The sequence below is a fragment of the Ambystoma mexicanum genome, chromosome 10 (genome assembly GCF_040938575.1).
Source record: "Ambystoma mexicanum isolate Mex_15411 chromosome 10, UKY_AmexF1_1, whole genome shotgun sequence".
Classification (NCBI taxonomy): Eukaryota; Metazoa; Chordata; class Amphibia; order Caudata; family Ambystomatidae; genus Ambystoma; species Ambystoma mexicanum.
In genome coordinates this window covers 439,502,355-439,525,147 of record NC_090932.1, presented here as the reverse complement: position 1 = coordinate 439,525,147, position 22,793 = coordinate 439,502,355, and positions in this window count along the sequence as shown.

Here is a 22,793-nt window from a genome sequence, read left to right as displayed (position 1 = left end):
GGGCAACCTGCCAGCAGGCCCCCACCCCATGTCCAACTCATGTTCCCCACCACCCCCATCCCCCAGCCACCAGGGGCAGCCTCCACCAGGCCCCCACTCATGTCCAACTCATGTTCCCCACCACCCCCATCCCCCAGCCACCAGGGGCAGCCTCCACCAGGCCCCACCCATGTCTCCCACCACCCCCACCCCCCAGCCACCAGGGGCAGCCTCCACCAGGCCCCCACCCATGTCTCCCACCACCCCCACCCCCCAGCCACCAGGGGCATCCTCCACCAGGCCCCCACCCATGTCTCCCACCACCCCCACACCCCAGCAGTGCAGGGGCTGCCTCCACCAGGCCCCCATCCATGTCTTCCACCACCCCCACCCCCCAGCAGTGCAGGGGCAGCCTCCACCAGGCCCCCACCCATGTCTCACACCACCCCCACCCCCCAGCCACCCGGGGCAGCCTCCACCAGGCCCCCACTCATGTCTCCCTGCACCCCCACCCCCCAGCAGTGCAGGGGCACCCACCACCAGGCCCCCACCCATGTCTCCCACCACCCCCACCCCCCAGCCACCAAGGGCAGGCTCCACCAGGCCCCCACCCATGTCTCCCACCACCCACACCCCCCAGCCACCAGGGGCAGGCTCCACCAGGCCCCCACCCATGTCTCCCACCACCCCCACCCCCCAGCAGTGCAGGGGCACCCACCGCCAGGCCCCCACCCATGTCTCCCACCACCCCCACCCCCCAGCCACCAGGGGCAGCCGCCACCAGGCCCCCACTCATGTCCAACTCATGTCTCCCATCACCCCCACCAACAGCCACCAGGGGCATCCTCCACCAGGCCCCCACCCATGTCTCCCACCACCCCACCCCCCAGCACTGTGGGGCACCTGCCAGCAGGCCCCCACCCATGTGCAACTCATGTACCCCTGCACCCCCACCCCCCAGCACTGTGGGGCACCTGCCAGCAGGCCCCCACCCATGTCCAACTCATGTTACCCACCCCCCCCACCCCCCAGCACTGTGGGGCACCTGCCAGCAGGCCCCCACTCATGTCCAACTCATGTACCCCTGCACCCGAACCCCCCAGCACTGTGGGGCACCTGCCAGCAGGCCCCCACCCATGTCCAACTCATGTTCCCCACCACCCCCACCCCCCAGCACTGCGGGGCACCTGCCAGCAGGCCCCCACCCATGTCCAACTCATGTTCCCCACCACCCCATCCCCCAGCCACCAGGGGCAGCCTCCACCAGGCCCCCACCCATGTCTCCCACCACCCCCACCCCCCAGCCACCAGGGGCAGCCTCCACCAGGCCCCCACCCATGTCTCCCACCACCCCCACCCCCCAGCCACCAGGGGCAGGCTCCACCAGGCCCCCACCCATGTCTCACACCACCCCCACCCCCCAGCAGTGCAGGGGCACCCACCACCAGGCCCCCACCCATGTCTCCCACCACCCCCACCCCCCAGCCACCAGGGGCATCCTCCACCAGGCCCCCACCCATGTCTCCCACCACCCCCACCCCCCAGCACTGTGGGGCACCTGCCAGCAGGCCCCCACCCATGTGCAACTCATGTACCCCTGCACCCCCACCCCCCAGCACTGTGGGGCACCTGCCAGCAGGCCCCCACCCATGTCCAAATCATGTTCCCCACCACCCCCACCCCCCAGCACTGTGGGGCAGCCTCCATCAGGCCCCCACCCATGTCTCCCACCACCCCCACCCCCCAGCAGTGCAGGGGCACCAACCACCAGGCCCCCACCCATGTCTCCCACCACCCTCACCCCCCAGCCACCAGGGGCAGCCTCCACCAGGCCCCGACCCATGTCTCCCACCACCCCCACCCCCCATCAGTGCAGGGGCACCCACCACCAGGCCCCCACCCATGTCTCCCACCACCCCCACCCCCCAGCCACCAGGGGCAGGCTCCACCAGGCCCCCACCCATGTCTCCCACCACCCCCACCCCCCAGCCACCAGGGGCAGGCTCCACCAGGCCCCCACCCATGTTTCCCACCACCCCCACCCCCCAGCAGTGCAGGGGCACCCACCACCAGGCCCCCACCCATGTCTCCCACCACCCCCACCCCCCAGCCACCAGGGGCAGCCTCCACCAGGCCTCCACCCATGTCTCCCACCACCCCCACCCCCCAGCACTGTGGGGCACCTGCCAGCAGGCCCCCACCCATGTGCAACTCATGTACCCCTGCACCCCCACCCCCCAGCACTGTGGGGCACCTGCCAGCAGGCCCCCACCCATGTCCAACTCATGTTCCCCACCACCCCCACCCCCCAGCACTGTGGGGCACCTGCCAGCAGGCCCCCACTCATGTCCAACTCATGTACCCCTGCACCCCCACCCCCCAGCACTGTGGGGCACCTGCCAGCAGGCCCCCACCCATGTCCAACTCATGTTTCCCACCACCCCCACCCCCCAGCACTGTGGGGCACCTGCCAGCAGGCCCCCACCCATGTCCAACTCATGTTCCCCACCACCCCCATCCCCCAGCCACCAGGGGCAGCCTCCACCAGGCCCCCACCCATGTCTCCCACCACCCACACCCCCCAGCCACCAGGGGCAGCCTCCACCAGGCCCCCACCCATGTCTCCCACCACCCCCACCCCCCAGCCACCAGGGGCAGCCGCCACCAGGCCCCCACTCATGTCCAACTCATGTCTCCCATCACCCCCACCAACAGCCACCAGGGGCATCCTCCACCAGGCCCCCACCCATGTCTCCCACCACCCCACCCCCCAGCACTGTGGGGCACCTGCCAGCAGGCCCCCACCCATGTGCAACTCATGTACCCCTGCACCCCCACCCCCCAGCACTGTGGGGCACCTGCCAGCAGGCCCCCACCCATGTCCAACTCATGTTACCCACCCCCCCCACCCCCCAGCACTGTGGGGCACCTGCCAGCAGGCCCCCACTCATGTCCAACTCATGTACCCCTGCACCCGAACCCCCCAGCACTGTGGGGCACCTGCCAGCAGGCCCCCACCCATGTCCAACTCATGTTCCCCACCACCCCCACCCCCCAGCACTGCGGGGCACCTGCCAGCAGGCCCCCACCCATGTCCAACTCATGTTCCCCACCACCCCATCCCCCAGCCACCAGGGGCAGCCTCCACCAGGCCCCCACCCATGTCTCCCACCACCCCCACCCCCCAGCCACCAGGGGCAGCCTCCACCAGGCCCCCACCCATGTCTCCCACCACCCCCACCCCCCAGCCACCAGGGGCAGGCTCCACCAGGCCCCCACCCATGTCTCACACCACCCCCACCCCCCAGCAGTGCAGGGGCACCCACCACCAGGCCCCCACCCATGTCTCCCACCACCCCCACCCCCCAGCCACCAGGGGCATCCTCCACCAGGCCCCCACCCATGTCTCCCACCACCCCCACCCCCCAGCACTGTGGGGCACCTGCCAGCAGGCCCCCACCCATGTGCAACTCATGTACCCCTGCACCCCCACCCCCCAGCACTGTGGGGCACCTGCCAGCAGGCCCCCACCCATGTCCAAATCATGTTCCCCACCACCCCCAGCCCCCAGCACTGTGGGGCAGCCTCCATCAGGCCCCCACCCATGTCTCCCACCACCCCCACCCCCCAGCAGTGCAGGGGCACCAACCACCAGGCCCCCACCCATGTCTCCCACCACCCTCACCCCCCAGCCACCAGGGGCAGCCTCCACCAGGCCCCGACCCATGTCTCCCACCACCCCCACCCCCCATCAGTGCAGGGGCACCCACCACCAGGCCCCCACCCATGTCTCCCACCACCCCCACCCCCCAGCCACCAGGGGCAGGCTCCACCAGGCCCCCACCCATGTCTCCCACCACCCCCACCCCCCAGCCACCAGGGGCAGGCTCCACCAGGCCCCCACCCATGTTTCCCACCACCCCCACCCCCCAGCAGTGCAGGGGCACCCACCACCAGGCCCCCACCCATGTCTCCCACCACCCCCACCCCCCAGCCACCAGGGGCAGCCTCCACCAGGCCTCCACCCATGTCTCCCACCACCCCCACCCCCCAGCACTGTGGGGCACCTGCCAGCAGGCCCCCACCCATGTGCAACTCATGTACCCCTGCACCCCCACCCCCCAGCACTGTGGGGCACCTGCCAGCAGGCCCCCACCCATGTCCAACTCATGTTCCCCACCACCCCCACCCCCCAGCACTGTGGGGCACCTGCCAGCAGGCCCCCACTCATGTCCAACTCATGTACCCCTGCACCCCCACCCCCCAGCACTGTGGGGCACCTGCCAGCAGGCCCCCACCCATGTCCAACTCATGTTTCCCACCACCCCCACCCCCCAGCACTGTGGGGCACCTGCCAGCAGGCCCCCACCCATGTCCAACTCATGTTCCCCACCACCCCCATCCCCCAGCCACCAGGGGCAGCCTCCACCAGGCCCCCACCCATGTCTCCCACCACCCACACCCCCCAGCCACCAGGGGCAGCCTCCACCAGGCCCCCACCCATGTCTCCCACCACCCCCACCCCCCAGCCACCAGGGGCAGGCTCCACCAGGCCCCCACCCATGTCTCCCACCACCCCCACCCCCCAGCACTGCAGGGGCACCCACCACCAGGCCCCCACCCATGTCTCCCACCACCCCCACCCCCCAGCCACCAGGGGCAGCCTCCACCAGGCCCCACCCATGTCTCCCACCACCCCCACCCCCCAGCACTGTGGGGCACCTGCAGCAGGCCCCCACCCATGTGCAACTCATGTACCCCTGCACCCCCACCCCCAGCACTGTGGGGCACCTGCCAGCAGGCCCCCACCCATGTCCAACTCATGTTCCCCACCACCCCCACCCCCCAGCACTGTGGGGCACCTGCCAGCAGGCCCCCACTCATGTCCAACTCATGTACCCCTGCACCCCCACCCCCCAGTACTGTGGGGCACCTGCCAGCAGGCCCCCACCCATGTCCAACTCATGTTCCCCACCACCCCCACCCCCAGCACTGTGGGGCACCTGCCAGCAGGCCCCCACCCATGTCCAACTCATGTTCCCCACCACCCCCACCCCCCTGCCACCAGGGGCAGCCTCCACCAGGCCCCCACCCATGTCTCCCACCCACCCCGACCCCCCCAGCAGTGCAGGGGCACCCACCACCAGGCCCCCACCCATGTCTCCCACCACCCCCACCCCCCAGCCCCGAGGGGCAGCCTCCATCAGGCCCCCACCCATGTCTCCCACCACCCCCATCCCCCAGCAGTGCAGGGGCACCCACCACCAGGCCCCCACCCATGTCTCCCACCACCCCCACCCCCCAGCCCCGAGGGGCAGCCTCCATCAGGCCCCCACCCATGTCTCCCACCACCCCCACCCCCCAGCACTGTGGGGCACCTGCCAGCAGGCCCACACCCATGTCTCCCACCCCCCCCGAACCCCCAGCAGTTCAGGGGCACCCACCACCAGGCCCCCACCCATGTCTCCCACCACCCCCACCCCCCAGCCACCAGGGGCAGCCTCCACCAGGCCCCCACCCATGTCTCCCACCACCCCCACCCCCCAGCCACCAGGGGCATCCTCCACCAGGCCCCCACCCATGTCTCCCACCACCCCCACACCCCAGCAGTGCAGGGGCAGCCTCCACCAGGCCCCCACCCATGTCTTCCACCACCCCCACCCCCCAGCAGTGCAGGGGCAGACTCCACCGGGCCCCCACCCATGTCTCCCACCACCCCCACCCCCCAGCTACCAGGGGCAGCCTCCACCAGGCCCCCACTCATGTCTCCCTGCACCCCCGCCCCCCAGCAGTGCAGGGGCAGCCTCCACCAGGCCCCCACTCATGTCCAACTCATGTCTCCCATCACCCCCACCCCCAGCAGTGCAGGGGCAGCCTCCACCAGGCCCCCACCCATGTCTCCCACCACCCCACCCCCCAGCACTGTGGGGCACCTGCCAGCAGGCCCCCACCCATGTGCAACTCATGTACCCCCGCACCCGCACCCCCCAGCACTGTGGGGCACCTGCCAGCAGGCCCCCACCCATGTCCAACTCATGTTCCCCACCACCCCCGCCCCCCAGCACTATGGGGCACCTGCCAGCAGGCCCCCACTCATGTCCAACTCATGTACCCCTGCACCCCCACCCCCCAGCACTGTGGGGCACCTGCCAGCAGGCCCCCACCCATGTCCAACTCATGTTCCCCACCACCCCCACCCCCACCCCCTAGCACTGTGGGGCACCTGCCAGCAGGCCCCCACCCATGTCCAACTCATGTTCCCCACCACCCCCATCCCCCAGCCACCAGGGGCAGCCTCCACCAGGCCCCCACCCATGTCACCCACCACCCCCACCCCCCAGCCACCAGGGGCAGCCTCCACCAGGCCCCCACCCATGTCTCCCACCACCCCCACCCCCCAGCCACCAGGGGCAGGCTCCACCAGGCCCCCACCCATGTCTCACACCACCCCCACCCCCCAGCAGTGCAGGGGCACCCACCACCAGGCCCCCACCCATGTCTCCCACCACCCCCACCCCCCAGCCACCAGGGGCATCCTCCACCAGGCCCCCACCCATGTCTCCCACCACCCCCACCCCCCAGCACTGTGGGGCACCTGCCAGCAGGCCCCCACCCATGTGCAACTCATGTACCCCTGCACCCCCACCCCCCAGCACTGTGGGGCACCTGCCAGCAGGCACCCACCCATGTCCAACTCATGTTACCCACCACCCCCACCCCCCAGCACTGTGGGGCACCTGCCAGCAGGCCCCCACTCATGTCCAACTCATGTACCCCTGCACCCCCACCCCCCAGCACTGTGGGGCACCTGCCAGCAGGCCCCCGACCATGTCCAACTCATGTTCCCCACCACCCCCACCCCCCAGCACTGTGGGGCACCTGCCAGCAGGCCCCCACCCATGTCCAACTCATGTTCCCCACCACCCCCATCCCCCACCCACCAGGGGCAGCCTCCACCAGGCCCCCACTCATGTCCAACTCATGTTCCCCACCACCGCCATCCCCCAGCCACCAGGGGCAGCCTCCACCAGGCCCCCACCCATGTCTCACACCACCCCCACGCCCCAGCCACCAGGGGCAGCCTCCACCAGGCCCCCACCCATGTCTCCCACCACCCCCACCCCCAGCAGTGCAGGGGCACCACCACTAGGCCCCCACCCATGTCTCCCACCACCCCCATCCCCCAGCCACCAGGGACAGCCTCCACCAGGCCCCCACCCATGTCTCCCACCACCCCCACCCCCCAGCACTGTGGGGCACCTGCCAGCAGGCCCCCACCCATGTGCAACTCATGTACCCCTGCACCCCCACCCCCCAGCACTGTGGGGCACCTGCCAGCAGACCCCCACCCATGTCCAACTCATGTTCCCCACCACCCCCACCCCCCAGCACTGTGGGGCACCTGCCAGCAGGCCCCCACTCATGTCCAACTCATGTACCCCTGCACCCCCACCCCCCAGCACTGTGGGGCACCTGCCAGCAGGCCCCCACCCATGTCCAACTCATGTTCCCCACCACCCCCATCCCCCAGCCACCAGGGGCAGGCTCCACCAGGCCCCCACCCATGTCTCCCACCACCCCCACCCCCCAGCACTGCAGGGGCACCCACCACCAGGCCCCCACCCATGTCTCCCACCACCCCCACCCCCCAGCCACCAGGGGCAGCCTCCACCAGGCCCCCACCCATGTCTCCCACCACCCCCACCCCCCAGCACTGTGGGGCACCTGCCAGCAGGCCCCCACCCATGTGCAACTCATGTACCCCTGCACCCCCACCCCCCAGCACCGTGGGGCACCTGCCACCAGGCCCCCACCCATGTCCAACTCATGTTCCCCACCACCCCCACCCCCCAGCACTGTGGGGCACCTGCCAGCAGGCCCCCACTCATGTCCAACTCATGTACCCCTGCACCCCCACCCCCCAGCACTGTGGGGCACCTGCCAGCAGGCCCCCACCCATGTCCAACTCATGTTCCCAACCACCCCCATCCCCCAGCCACCAGGGGCAGCCTCCACCAGGCCCCCACCCATGTCTCCCACCACCCACACCCCCCAGCCACCAGGGGCAGCCTCCACCAGGCCCCCACCCATGTCTCCCACCACCCCCACCCCCCAGCCACCAGGGGCAGGCTCCACCAGGCCCCCACCCATGTCTCCCACCACCCCCACCCCCCAGCAGTGCAGGGGCACCCACCACCAGGACCCCACCCATGTCTCCCACCACCCCCACCCCCCAGCCACCAGGGGCAGCCTCCACCAGGCCCCCACCCATGTCTCCCACCACCCCCACCCCCCAGCACTGTGGGGCACCTGCCAGCAGGCCCCCACCCATGTGCAACTCATGTACCCCTGCACCCCACCCCCAGCACTGTGGGGCACCTGCCAGCAGGCCCCCACCCATGTCCAACTCATGTTCCCCACCACCCCCACCCCCCAGCACTGTGGGGCACCTGCCAGCAGGCCCCCACTCATGTCCAACTCATGTACCCCTGCACCCCCACCCCCCAGCGCTGTGGGGCACCTGCCAGCACGCCCCCACCCATGTCCAACTCATGTTCCCCACTACCCCCACCCCCCAGCACTGTGGGGCTCCTGCCAGCAGGCCCCAACCCATGTCCACCTCATGTTCCCCACCACCCCCATCCCCCAGCCACCAGGGGCATCCTCCACCAGGCCCCCACTCATGTCCAACTCATGTTCCCCACCACCCCCATCCCCCAGCCACCAGGGGCAGCCTCCACCAGGCCCCCACCCATGTCTCCCACCACCCCCACCCCCCAGCCACCAGGGGCAGCCTCCACCAGGCCTCCACCCATGTCTCCCACCACCCCCACCCCCCAGCCACCAGGGGCATCCTCCACCAGGCCCCCACCCATGTCTCCCAGCACCCCCACACCCCAGCAGTGCAGGGGCAGCCTCCACCAGGCCCCCACCCATGTCTTCCACCACCCCCACCCCCCAGCAGTGCAGGGGCAGCCACCACCAGGCCCCCACCCATGTCTCCCACCACCCCCACCCCCCAGCCACCAGGGGCAGCCTCCACCAGGCCCCCACTCATGTCTCCCTGCACCCCCACCCCCCAGCAGTGCAGGGGCAGCCTCCACCAGGCCCCCACTCATGTCCAACTCATGTCTCCCATCACCCCCACCCCCAGCAGTGCACGGGCAGCCTCCACCAGGCCCCCACCCATGTCTCCCACCACCCCACCCCCCAGCACTGTGGGGCACCTGCCAGCAGGCCCCACCCATGTGCAACTCATGTACCCCTGCACCCCCACCCCCCAGCACTGTGGGGCACCTGCCAGCAGGCCCCCACCCATGCCCAACTCATGTTCCCCACCACCCCCACCCCCCAGCACTGTCGGGCACCTGCCAGCAGGCCCCCACTCATGTCCAACTCATGTACCCCTGCACCCCCACCCCCCAGCATTGTGGGGCACCTGCCAGCAGGCCCCCACCCATGTCCAACTCATGTTCCCCACTGTTAGGCGGAAACCTGTGCAGTTCCCTCTGGGACCACTGCAAAAGATTTAGGACTACAGGTGTTGCGATGAACCCACTTGGTAGCAGTCTGTACCACACAGATTCAATTGGTAGCTGTGGCTGAGCAGTCAGACTTCTCTCAAGAAAAGTTGGTCAGTATAGGGAGTATACAAGATACGGTAATTCTTCGCAGCAAAACGAGTAAACACGCAACCAGGCTTTAGTATAAAGATAGTAAGTTATTTATTAATAACAGAACGTCTACGAAAAATACTAAAGTGAACCACGGCAAACAAATCAAAATACAATTACTCTGCAGACTGGAATAAAGCTCAACCCCCCGAAACACAATATCGACAACTCTAGGTTCTACGGCACCACTTATTTTCAGACAGAGGTGTATACCTCAACCCAGATGACACTCGAATATTTAGTGAGGAAGGGAGAGAAGAGAAAGGCAGGTAATGAAGTCAACACGGTTCGTACTGAAGCGGGTAAAAATGCAAGGCAAGAAGGCATTAATCACACTAGATCATACAGTTCGGCGGCCAGGCCCACTCGGTGAGAGGCAAGGCACGATGTCCTGGAAAGTCTCTACGGATGATGCACTCAAGTCTTGTTTAGCAAATTGGTTAGCGACAGGTTGAACCAGTTCAGAACAAAGAGTGAATAAAGCTTGGAGGCAACCCAACGGAACGGAGAGGAATCAGATACCTCACACGAACCGATCGAAAAGGGAAGCCAGGCGGTTACGGTACCTTGTTGTGGAAGACAGCTCCGACGGGGGCAGTTGTTCCTGGTGGTGGATGCACGACGGGTCTTGGCCAAGAGAAGAGATGCTCTCGTCGTCGAAGAGAAGATGTCCGGTGCACCACCAGGGAAGAAACCAGCCGCGGAGTGCTTCGTCACAAGGCACCACCTTTCGATCACGGTGCAGGAGTAGTGGCTATCCGGTTGCCGGGTGCTCTGCACGGGCAATTCGACCACTGCGTCCTGGGCGACCAAAAAGCACAGAGAAGAAGAAGACTGGTTGTCCCCACCAGCCAGGGAAAGAGACTCTCCGGCAGGGAGATCTCTTCTGTCGTCGGGAGATTGTGAGACGATTCCGCAGGGCTTCACCGGAGGTGTTGTCATGCAGGTCGGCTCAGCGTTACCCTCGTCGGATTCTTTAGGTCCAGTGGCGACTTCCTGAAGATCCATTCCCAAAGCCCTGCTTTTATGCAGACGTCCCCCATTCATTCAGCCTAGCTTGTCAATCAACACATGCTAAGTGGTGAGCGGGAAGGCTCACCACCTGGGCCAATCACTTCAGAGTGCGACCTGAGTTGGCAAGGCAACTCGGTCCAGGGTGTCTAAACCCCCTCCCACACCCCTGAGGTAACCCAGACAGAATGGCACCACTTTGGAGGGTCTCTGTCCAGAGGCCCGCCAAAAGTGGAACAAAGGGCTCAACCTTTGGTTTAGGAGTCACAGAGAAAAACACAGACGCCATTTTACAACCCGAGTTCTGGCAGAAAATACCACTCGATAAACCTATTTAAGATAAGTAGATCGGTGGTACGTTGGAGATTAACGGAAAACAGTATTAATCTTCAACAATGGGACGGATCCCATAGGGTTATGCCCGGGGTCGAACATAACAAGTAGTTTCCACTGCCACCAGCCAAAACTCGACGAGGAGGGACGGGACAGTGCCCCCTCGGGTAACAGATCCAGGAGTAATCGAATTACCCCTACTAGCACGTCCACAATAAGATGGTTGGTTCTAGTTCTGTTAGCAAATTTAGGTCTAGTAAAGCCAATGGTGACTTTACATGCCCGGGGAGACGGTAGTCAGTCCCCGGGTATGGAGTCTATGGTGGGGGGACCAGCTAGGGTGCCCCCGTGTCACGACACGTAGGGTGCGGAGTGACACACATAGAAAAACTTATGAGACCCTATGGAGTAAAAGACCCCATAGCCCATCGAACCCATTGCCAATTCAAAGGAATTCCACACATACATGTCCAAGAGTGAGAGGAAAAGGGTCACACTCTTGGCAGGATGGAAAAAACAAACTCCAGAAATCCAGCAAAGCTGCTGGGGGACTCACTAGGTTAGGAAATTCAGCCTAAACAGAGAATTCTCCCTAACACTCGCCCCCCCAGACTAAGGGACAGGAGGATTTAATCCACTCCTGGATGAATCTCATACCTCTAGTCGATGATATACATCCTAGAGAGACCATCAGCATTTTGGTGGTGACACCCTGACCTGTGCTCAATGGTGAAATCGAACCCTTGCAGGCAGATCGACCATCTCAGTAGTTTTGGGTTTTCCCCTTTCATTTGCATTAACCATCTCAAGGGTTGGTGGTCAGTCTGAATAACAAAAGTAGAACCATACAAGTACGGCCTAAACTTCTTCAGAGCCCACACGATAGCAAAGCATTCTCTTTCGATTGTTGCCCACCTTGTTTCAGGATCCTTCAGCTTGCGGCTGATGTAGCAAACGGGGTGCTCCCTACCTTTCCCATCCAGTTGACTGAGTACGGCACCTATCCCTACATTGGAAGCGTCTGTCTGCACAATGAAGTGTTGGCGGTAATCAGGAGCTCTGAGTACTGGGGCTTGGCAAAGAGCCTTTTTCAGGTTTTCAAAAGCCTGATTGCACTCCTCGTTCCACTTAACCTTTTTAGGGAATTTGGGCGAGGAGATGACATTCAGTGGAGAAGCTATGGTCCCATAGTTCTCTATGAAATTCCTGTAATACCCGGTGAGGCCTAGGAAGGCTCTCACCTGAGTCTGAGTAGTCGGTGTTGTCCAATTTTGCACAGCTTCAATCTTACTGAGCAAAGGCCTTATTTCTCCACCGCCTACCTCATGCCCAAGGTAGACTACCTTACTCTGTCCAATTTGGCATTTACTCGCCTTTATGGTCAGATTGGCTCGTCCAAGAGCCTGCAAAACATCTCTCAGGTGGGTTACATGTTCGTCCCAGGAATTGCTGAACACTGCTATGTCATCCAAGTATGCCATGCAGAAGTCCTCCATCCCGGTTAGAACCTGGTTTACCATCCGTTGAAACGTAGCAGGTGCATTTTTTAGTCCGAAAGGCATTACCGTAAACTGGTATAAACCAACGGGGGTAGAAAATGCAGTTTTCTCCTTGGCATGGTTGGTCAGGGCTATTTGCCAATAGCCTGACGTCAAGTCAAATGTGCTGAGGAACTTGGCGGCGCCAAGTTTATCCACCAACTCATCTGTTCTTGGCAAAGGATGGGCATCAGTCGTGGTGACTGCGTTAAGAGCTCTATAATCCACGCAGAATCTAAGTTCTTTAGATCCGGCCTTTGGTACTAACACAACTGGGCTAGACCATGGACTAGTAGAGGGCTCTATTACCCCGAGATCAAGCATCTTGCTGACCTCACCTTTGATGTGGGTTCTTACGTTTTCTGACATGCGATATCCTCTGCTTTTGACAGGCAGACAGTCACCAGTGAGTATCTCGTGCTGGCCCCAAGGGGTCAAGCCTGGTGAGAGCGAGAACAGAGAGGCAAACTGATTCAACATAGACTTGCACTCTTCTTGTTGCTCGGGTGTCAGATTGGAGAAGAGATTTACTCCTTCAATGTTTTCATCTAAAGGTAAGCCTCTGAGGAGATCCGGAAGAGTTTCACTCTCTTCTTCTTCCTCGGCTGATGCTAGAAGCAACGCTCCTACGTCAGGTCGGGAGACATACGCTTTAAGTCGGTTGGTGTGAAAGACTGTTGGAGCCTACTTGGGGTTGCCCAAGTCCACCAGATAGTTAACCTCACCGAGCTTACCCACTACTCGGTAGGGTCCCATCCATTTATCTTGCAAGGCCCTCTGCCTTGTGGGGATCATAACAAGAACAAGCTGGTTTTGAGCGAACTCAACCATGTTAGCCTTTTGATCGTGCCAGTGCTTGACCAATGCTTGTCCAGCTTTCAAGTTATTGCTTGCTTCTGTCATCAGGTGCGACATTCTCCTCCGGAGACCTATCACGTAGTCAGTCACTCTGACTGGCTTGGGGGAAGGAGCACTCTCCAACCCCTCCTTAATCAGGGCCAATGGACCTCTGACGGGATGACCATAGAGCAGTTCGAAGGGAGAGTAGCCTACTCCCTCCTGAGGGACTTCTCTATAAGCAAAAAGAAGGCATGGCAATAGAAGGTCCCACTTACGCTTAAGGGGTTCTTCTAGAGCACCTATCATGCTCTTCATGGTTCGGTTGAACCGTTCTACCAACCCATTGGTTTGTGGGTGGTAAGCCGTTGAGAACTTGTAAGTTACCCCGCAGGTTTTCCACATGGCTTTCATGTAGTGGGACATAAAATTTGACCCCCTGTCAGAGATAACTTCCTTAGGAAATCCGACCCTAGTAAAAATACCAAGGAGGGCCTTAGCCACAGCCGGAGCTGTAACAGTCCTCATAGGAATTGCCTCAGGATACCTAGTAGCATGGTCTACTACAACAAGTATAAACCTGTTGCCTGAGGAGGTTGGAGGATCAAGGGGACCAACGATATCAATCCCTACTCTCTCAAATGGGACTCCCACAACGGGAAGAGGCACTAACGGTGCCACATTCTTGGACCCAACCTTACCAGAGATCTGGCAGGTATGGCAGCTTCTGCAGTGTTTTTCTACTTCGGCCCCCATTTTTGGCCAATAGAAGTAGAGTGAGAGCCTTTCCTTAGTCTTCTTGAAACTCAAGTGACCAGCCAAAGGAATCTCGTGGGCTAACTGCAAGAACTGTGGTCTGGTCTCTTGGGGTACTACAAGGCGTTTGTAGTCTCCAGGTGTAGACTCGGTCGGTTCACTATAGAAGAGGCCATCTTCCCAGTGCAACCTATGTTTCCCAGGCTCTTGCCCTTCAGCCTGAGTTACTGCCTGACGGCGAAGACCTTCCAGAGTTGGACATTCTCTCTGTCCCTTACTGAAGTCTGCCCTGCTGGGTCCACCTTCTGCCAGTAACGACTGCAGCTCAGGATGGTCAACAGGATCCAGATCTCCAATGAGTTCCTGGCCTTCCATTAGCTCTTCTTCAGAGTCTAATTCTACCATACAGGGTTGTATTTCCCCCTCAGCCTCAGCTGGAGGTGGAGTTACGGGTGTGACGTTGGACAACCGCGGGGAAGTCCGTGTCGGCTGCATCGGAATGTGGGCTGTTGGTTTCGGTTTAGAAGTTTTAGGTTTCCCTTTGACTTCGGTGTTCCTAGAGACAGCGGCCGCCATTTCCAATGGAGCAGGAGTGATTTCTTTCTTCATCATCTCCCCGAGAGTACCGCGCAGGGTCCTCTCTCTTGCAGGTCTGGTTAGCTCCTGTAACCGTTTACTAGGAGGTCTGGGAGTATGCGATACAACTCCGAGAGTTTTCAAATCGTTACCCAACAGTACGCGTCCTGGTACCTCACTCTGTATGCTGACAGGTATCTTTACAGTCATGTCGTTACACTGGATGAGAACTGGTAATTGGAGAAGCATCTGCACAGGCCCTCCAGCTAACTTGGTGAGGCGTTTGGGTGCCTTAGCAACATCCTCAGCCTGAAAAAACGATTTATCCACCACAGTTATGCTGGCCCCAGTGTCCCTAATGGCAGGCGTCTCCTGACCATTCACCTGGACACTATCCTTATAATACTCTTTAGTATTATCGGGGAAAGAATTATAGACATCTAAATTCTGTTGTTCCCACAACCCCAGAGATACTAAAGAAACGCTGGCTGAGACTCCAATGGGTTCGTCAGCTAGCAGTAGAAAGTTTCCACTTGCCATTTGGACTTCCTCCTCTGGAGCGAAGGCTAAGGAGACAAGCTGGACCCCTGAAGGTTTACCCTTACATCTGGGATCTCCTTTCACGTGATCAGTCGAGCCACAAACAAAGCATTTCCCGAATGCTTTCTGGAATGGTGGCTTGTTCTGACCTCCTTCCGGTTTGGCACCAGAAGACACACTATTCTGCTGTGGTTTTCCCGGTGGCTTACCCTTCTGGTTTTGTTTGGGGTCCTCTTTGGAATGTGAGTTATTCGAATTCTCCTTTGAGTCTTTTTTAGGCTGTTTTCCCTCGTCCTTTTTCTGAGTTACCCCAGAATCCTTGTGAGTAGCCCTGTTGGCAACCCACAAGTCAGCAGCCCTAGCTAGAGCCCTGGAATCTAATTCCTTCGAATCAGCCAAGTGCTGTCTGAGCTCAGGAGAACAGGCATCATAAATCGACTCCAACATAAAAAGATTTTGCATACCCTCGTAAGTGTCAACTTTGTAACCCTTAATCCATCCCTCTAAGTTTTTCAACCCTTCACTCACCCAGGTAGCCCAAGGGGTACCATCATGCTTTTTGAGGGTTCTAAACCTCTTAAGATACTGGGAAGGGGTCTTCCCGAATCTAGCTATCAAAGCTAGTTTCACACTTTCGTAATCCGTCTTATCCACCTCCCCCAATTCCATTACCACATCAGTCACAACAGGAGGAAGCCTAGAGAACAACCAGGGAAGCAACGCATTCCCGGTGATGTCCTGGAGCCCATGATTGTATTCAAACAGTTTCAACCAATCCAACACATCCAATCTCGGCTCGTACATACCCACTAATTCCTTCGGCATCTGGGGTCTTTTGGGACTGGAACTCCTAGAGGAACCAGAGGAGAGAGAAGCATTTTCCATAGACAACTTTTTCATTTGTAACTCATGATTAAGCTCTATTTCCCTGAGTCTCAACTCAGCCTGTTTCTGCTCAGCCTGGGCATTCGCATTCATCCGTCTGAACTCGAGCTCTTGGTTTCGTTCAGATTGAGCCAAAAACCGTTTGTATTCTAATTCGAGCTTCATTTTTTCAAGTTCAAAATAAGCAGGGTTACTTGTGGGACCTGGTATGGGCCCTGTAGGCACAGTTGGTAAGGCAGGTAGAGGAACAGGTGAGACAGTTTCGTTAGCCTCGCCGTCCTCGTCAGCCTCTTCATCGCTATCATCTGAATTACGATTTAGATCAACACCATTACTGTTATCTACAGTTGCTGGAGAGTTTGGTTCCTCTGAACCAGTACCCAGACTTTGGTTCGCCAGCAATCTCTCTATCAATTCTAACTTCTTGCCTTTTACAGGAAGATTCTCTTGTCTACAGAGAGCTTGCAGACTCTCAGTATTTTTATCCGACAAAGACTCTTGGCTGTAAATTTCCATCGTAGACATGTTTTTTGAAAGTTGCTTTCGTAAAGTGTTGTGGTTAGTCGTCCTACAGCGTCGAAAAACACTCTAAACTGTATACTCGATACTAATCCCACCGCTGCCACCAGTGTTAGGCGGAAACCTGTGCAGTTCCCTCTGGGACCACTGCAAAAGATTTAGGACTACAGGTGTTGCGATGAACCCACTTGGTAGCAGTCTGTACCACACAGATTCAATTGGTAGCTGTGGCTGAGCAGTCAGACTTCTCTCAAGAAAAGTTGGTCAGTATAGGGAGTATACAAGATAGGGTAATTCTTCGCAGCAAAACGAGTAAACACGCAACCAGGCTTTAGTATAAAGATAGTAAGTTATTTATTAATAACAGAACGTCTACGAAAAATACTAAAGTGAACCACGGCAAACAAATCAAAATACAATTACTCTGCAGACTGGAATAAAGCTCAACCCCCCGAAACACAATATCGACAACTCTAGGTTCTACGGCACCACTTATTTTCAGACAGAGGTGTATACCTCAACCCAGATGACACTCGAATATTTAGTGAGGAAGGGAGAGAAGAGAAAGGCAGGTAATGAAGTCAACACGGTTCGTACTGAAGCGGGTAAAAATGCAAGGCAAGAAGGCATTAATCACACTAGATCATACAGTTCGGCGGCCAGGCCCACTCGGTGAGAGGCAAGGCACGATGTCCTGGAAAGTCTCTACGGATGATGCACTCAAGTCTTGTTTAGCAAATTGGTTAGCGACAGGTTGAACCAGTTCAGAACAAAGAGTGAATAAAGCTTGGAGGCAACCCAACGGAACGGAGAGGAATCAGATACCTCACACGAACCGATCGAAAAGGGAAGCCAGGCGGTTACGGTACCTTGTTGTGGAAGACAGCTCCGACGGGGGCAGTTGTTCCTGGTGGTGGATGCACGACGGGTCTTGGCCAAGAGAAGAGATGCTCTCGTCGTCGAAGAGAAGATGTCCGGTGCACCACCAGGGAAGAAACCAGCCGCGGAGTGCTTCGTCACAAGGCACCACCTTTCGATCACGGTGCAGGAGTAGTGGCTATCCGGTTGCCGGGTGCTCTGCACGGGCAATTCGACCACTGCGTCCTGGGCGACCAAAAAGCACAGAGAAGAAGAAGACTGGTTGTCCCCACCAGCCAGGGAAAGAGACTCTCCGGCAGGGAGATCTCTTCTGTCGTCGGGAGATTGTGAGACGATTCCGCAGGGCTTCACCGGAGGTGTTGTCGTGCAGGTCGGCTCAGCGTTACCCTCGTCGGATTCTTTAGGTCCAGTGGCGACTTCCTGAAGATCCAGTCCCAAAGCCCTGCTTTTATGCAGACGTCCCCCATTCATTCAGCCTAGCTTGTCAATCAACACATGCTAAGTGGTGAGCGGGAAGGCTCACCACCTGGGCCAATCACTTCAGAGTGCGACCTGAGTTGGCAAGGCAACTCGGTCCAGGGTGTCTAAACCCCCTCCCACACCCCTGAGGTAACCCAGACAGAATGGCACCACTTTGGAGGGTCTCTGTCCAGAGGCCCGCCAAAAGTGGAACAAAGGGCTCAACCTTTGGTTTAGGAGTCACAGAGAAAAACACAGACGCCATTTTACAACCCGAGTTCTGGCAGAAAATACCACTCGATAAACCTATTTAAGATAAGTAGATCGGTGGTACGTTGGAGATTAACGGAAAACAGTATTAATCTTCAACAATGGGACGGATCCCATAGGGTTATGCCCGGGGTCGAACATAACAAGTAGTTTCCACTGCCACCAGCCAAAACTCGACGAGGAGGGACGGGACAGTGCCCCCTCGGGTAACAGATCCAGGAGTAATCGAATTACCCCGACTAGCACGTCCACAATAAGATGGTTGGTACTAGTTCTGTTAGCAAATTTAGGTCTAGTAAAGCCAATGGTGACTTTACATGCCCGGGGAGACGGTAGTCAGTCCCCGGGTATGGAGTCTATGGTGGGGGGACCAGCTAGGGTGCCCCCGTGTCACGACACGTAGGGTGCGGAGTGACACACATAGAAAAACTTATGAGACCCTATGGAGTAAAAGCCCCCATAGCCCATCGAACACATTGCCAATTCAAAGGAATTCCACACATACATGTCCAAGAGTGAGAGGAAAAGGGTCACACTCTTGGCAGGATGGAAAAAACAAACTCCAGAAATCCAGCAAAGCTGCTGGGGGACTCACTAGGTTAGGAAATTCAGCCTAAACAGAGAATTCTCCCTAACACCCACCACCCCCACCCACCAGCACTGTGGGGCACCTGCCAGCAGGCCCCCACCCATGTCCAACTCATGTTCCCCACCACCCCCATCCCCCAGCCACCAGGGGCAGCCTCCACCAGGCCCCCACCCATGTCTCCCACCACCCCCACCCCCCAGCCACCAGGGGCAGCCTCCACCAGGCCCCCACCCATGTCTCCCACCAGCCCCACCCCCCAGCCACCAGGGGCAGGCTCCACCAGGCCCCCACCCATGTCTCACACCACCCCCACCCCCCAGCAGTGCAGGGGCACCCACCACCAGGCCCCCACCCATGTCTCCCACCACCCCCACCCCCCAGCCACCAGGGGCATCCTCCACCAGGCCCCCACCCATGTCTCCCACCACCCCCCACCCCCCAGCACTGTGGGGCACCTGCCAGCAGGCCCCCACCCATGTGCAACTCATGTACCCCTGCACCCCCACCCCCCAGCACTGTGGGGCACCTGCCAGCAGGCCCCCACCCATGTTCAACTCATGTTCCCCACCACCCCCACCCCCCAGCACTGTGGGGCACCTGCCAGCCGCCCCCACTCATGTCCAACTCATGTACCCCTGCCCCCCCCACCCCCCAGCACTATGGGGCACCTGCCAGCAGGCCCCCACCCATGTCCAACTCATGTTCCCCACTACCCCCACCCCCCAGCACTGTGGGGCACCTGCCAGCAGGCCCCCACCCATGTCCAACTCATGTTCCCCACCACCCCATCCCCCAGCCACCAGGGGCAGCCTCCACCAGGCCCCCACTCATGTCCAACTCATGTTCCCCACCACCCCCATCCCCCAGCCACCAGGGGCAGCCTCCACCAGGCCCCCACCCATGTCTCACACCACCCCCACGCCCCAGCCACCAGGGGCAGCCTCCACCAGGCCCCCACCCATGTCTCCCACGACCCCCACCCCCCAGCAGTGCAGGGGCACCCACCACCAGGCCCCCACCCATGTCTCCCACCACCCCCACCCCCCAGCAGTGCAGGGGCACCCACCACCAGGCCCCCATCCATGTCTCCCACCACCCCCAGCCACCAGGGGCAGGCTCCACCAGGCCCCCACCCATGTCTCCCACCACCCCCACCCCCCAGCAGTGCAGGGGCACCCACCACCAGGCCCCCACCCATGTCTCCCACCACCCCCACCCCCCAGCCACCAGGGGCAGCCTCCACCAGGCCCCCACCCAAGTCTCCCACCACCCCCACTCCCCAGCAGTGCAGGGGCACCCACCACCAGGCCCCCACCCATGTCTCCCACCACCCCCACCCCCCAGCCACAAGGGGCAGCCTCCACCAGGCCCCCACCCATGTCTCCCACCCCCCCCAACCCCCAGCAGTGCAGGGGCACCCACCACCAGGCCCCCACCCAAGTCTCCCACCACCCCCACCCCCCAGCCACCAGGAGCAGCCTCCACCAGGCCTCCACCCATGTCTCCCACCACCCCCACCCCCCAGCCACCAGGGGCAGCCTCCACCAGGCCCCCACCCATGTCTCCCACCACCCCCACCCCCCAGCAGTGCAGGGGCACCCACCACCAGGCCCCCACCCATGTCTCCCACCACCCCCACCCCCCAGCCACCAGGGGCAGGCTCCACCAGGCCCCCACCCATGTCTCCCACCACCCCCACCCCCCAGCAGTGCAGGGGCACCCACCACCAGGCCCCCACCCATGTCTCCCACCACCCCCACCCCCCAGGGGCAGCCTCCACCAGGCCCCCACCCATGTCTCCCACCACCCCCACCCCCCAGCACTGTGGGGCACCTGCCAGCAAGCCCCCACCCATGTGCAACTCATGTACCCCTGCACCCCACCCCCAGCACTGTGGGGCACCTGCCAGCAGGCCCCCACCCATGTCCAACTCATGTTCCCCACCACCCCCACCCCCCAGCACTGTGGGGCACCTGCCAGCAGGCCCCCACTCATGTCCAACTCATGTACCCCTGCACCCCCACCCCCCAGCACTGTGGGGCACCTGCCAGCACGCCCCCACCCATGTCCAACTCATGTTCCCCACCACCCCCACCCCCCAGCACTGTGGGGCTCCTGCCAGCAGGCCCCCACCCATGTCCAACTCATGTTCCCCACCACCCCCATCCCCCAGCCACCAGGGGCAGCCTCCACCAGGCCCCCACCCATGTCTCCCACCACCCCCACCCCCCAGCCACCAGGGGCAGCCTCCACCAGGCCCCCACCCATGTCTCCCAAAACCCCCACCCCCCAGCCACCAGGGGCATCCTCCACCAGGCCCCCACCCATGTCTCCCACCACCCCCACACCCCAGCAGTGCAGGGGCAGCCTCCACCAGGCCCCCACCCATGTCTTCCACCACCCCCACCCCCCAGCAGTGCAGGGGCAGCCACCACCAGGCCCCCACCCATGTCTCCCACCACCCCCACCCCCCAGCCACCAGGGGCAGCCTCCACCAGGCCCCCACTCATGTCTCCCTGCACCCCCACCCCCCAGCAGTGCAGGGGCAGCCTCCACCAGGCCCCCACTCATGTCCAACTCATGTCTCCCATCACCCCCACCCCCAGCAGTGCACGGGCAGCCTCCACCAGGCCCCCACCCATGTCTCCCACCACCCCACCCCCCAGCACTGTGGGGCACCTGCCAGCAGGCCCCACCCATGTGCAACTCATGTACCCCTGCACCCCCACCCCCCAGCACTGTGGGGCACCTGCCAGCAGGCCCCCACCCATGCCCAACACATGTTCCCCACCACCCCCACCCCCCAGCACTGTGGGGCACCTGCCAGCAGGCCCCCACTCATGTCCAACTCATGTACCCCTGCACCCCCACCCCCCAGCACTGTGGGGCACCTGCCAGCAGGCCCCCACCCATGTCCAACTCATGTTCCCCACCACCCCCACCCCCCAGCACTGTGGGGCACCTGCCAGCAGGCCCCCACCCATGTCCAACTCATGTTCCCCACCACCCCCATCCCCCAGCCACCAGGGGCAGCCTCCACCAGGCCCCCACCCATGTCTCCCACCACCCCACCCCCCAGCCACCAGGGGCAGCCTCCACCAGGCCCCCACCCATGTCTCCCACCAGCCCCACCCCCCAGCCACCAGGGGCAGGCTCCACCAGGCCCCCACCCATGTCTCACACCACCCCCACCCCCCAGCAGTGCAGGGGCACCCACCACCAGGCCCCCACCCATGTCTCCCACCACCCCCACCCCCCAGCCACCAGGGGCATCCTCCACCAGGCCCCCACCCATGTCTCCCACCACCCCCCACCCCCCAGCACTGTGGGGCACCTGCCAGCAGGCCCCCACCCATGTGCAACTCATGTACCCCTGCACCCCCACCCCCCAGCACTGTGGGGCACCTGCAAGCAGGCCCCACCCATGTCCAACTCATGTTCCCCACCACCCCCACCCCCCAGCACTGTGGGGCACCTGCCAGCAGGCCCCCACTCATGTCCAACTCATGTACCCCTGCACCCCCACCCCCCAGCACTATGGGGCACCTGCCAGCAGGCCCCCACCCATGTCCAACTCATGTTCCCCACTACCCCCACCCCCCAGCACTGTGGGGCACCTGCCAGCAGGCCCCCACCCATGTCCAACTCATGTTCCCCACCACCCCATCCCCCAGCCACCAGGGGCAGCCTCCACCAGGCCCCCACTCATGTCCAACTCATGTTCCCCACCACCCCCATCCCCCAGCCACCAGGGGCAGCCTCCACCAGGCCCCCACCCATGTCTCACACCACCCCCACGCCCCAGCCACCAGGGGCAGCCTCCACCAGGCCCCCACCCATGTCTCCCACGACCCCCACCCCCCAGCAGTGCAGGGGCACCCACCACCAGGCCCCCACCCATGTCTCCCAACACCCCCACCCCCCAGCAGTGCAGGGGCACCCACCACC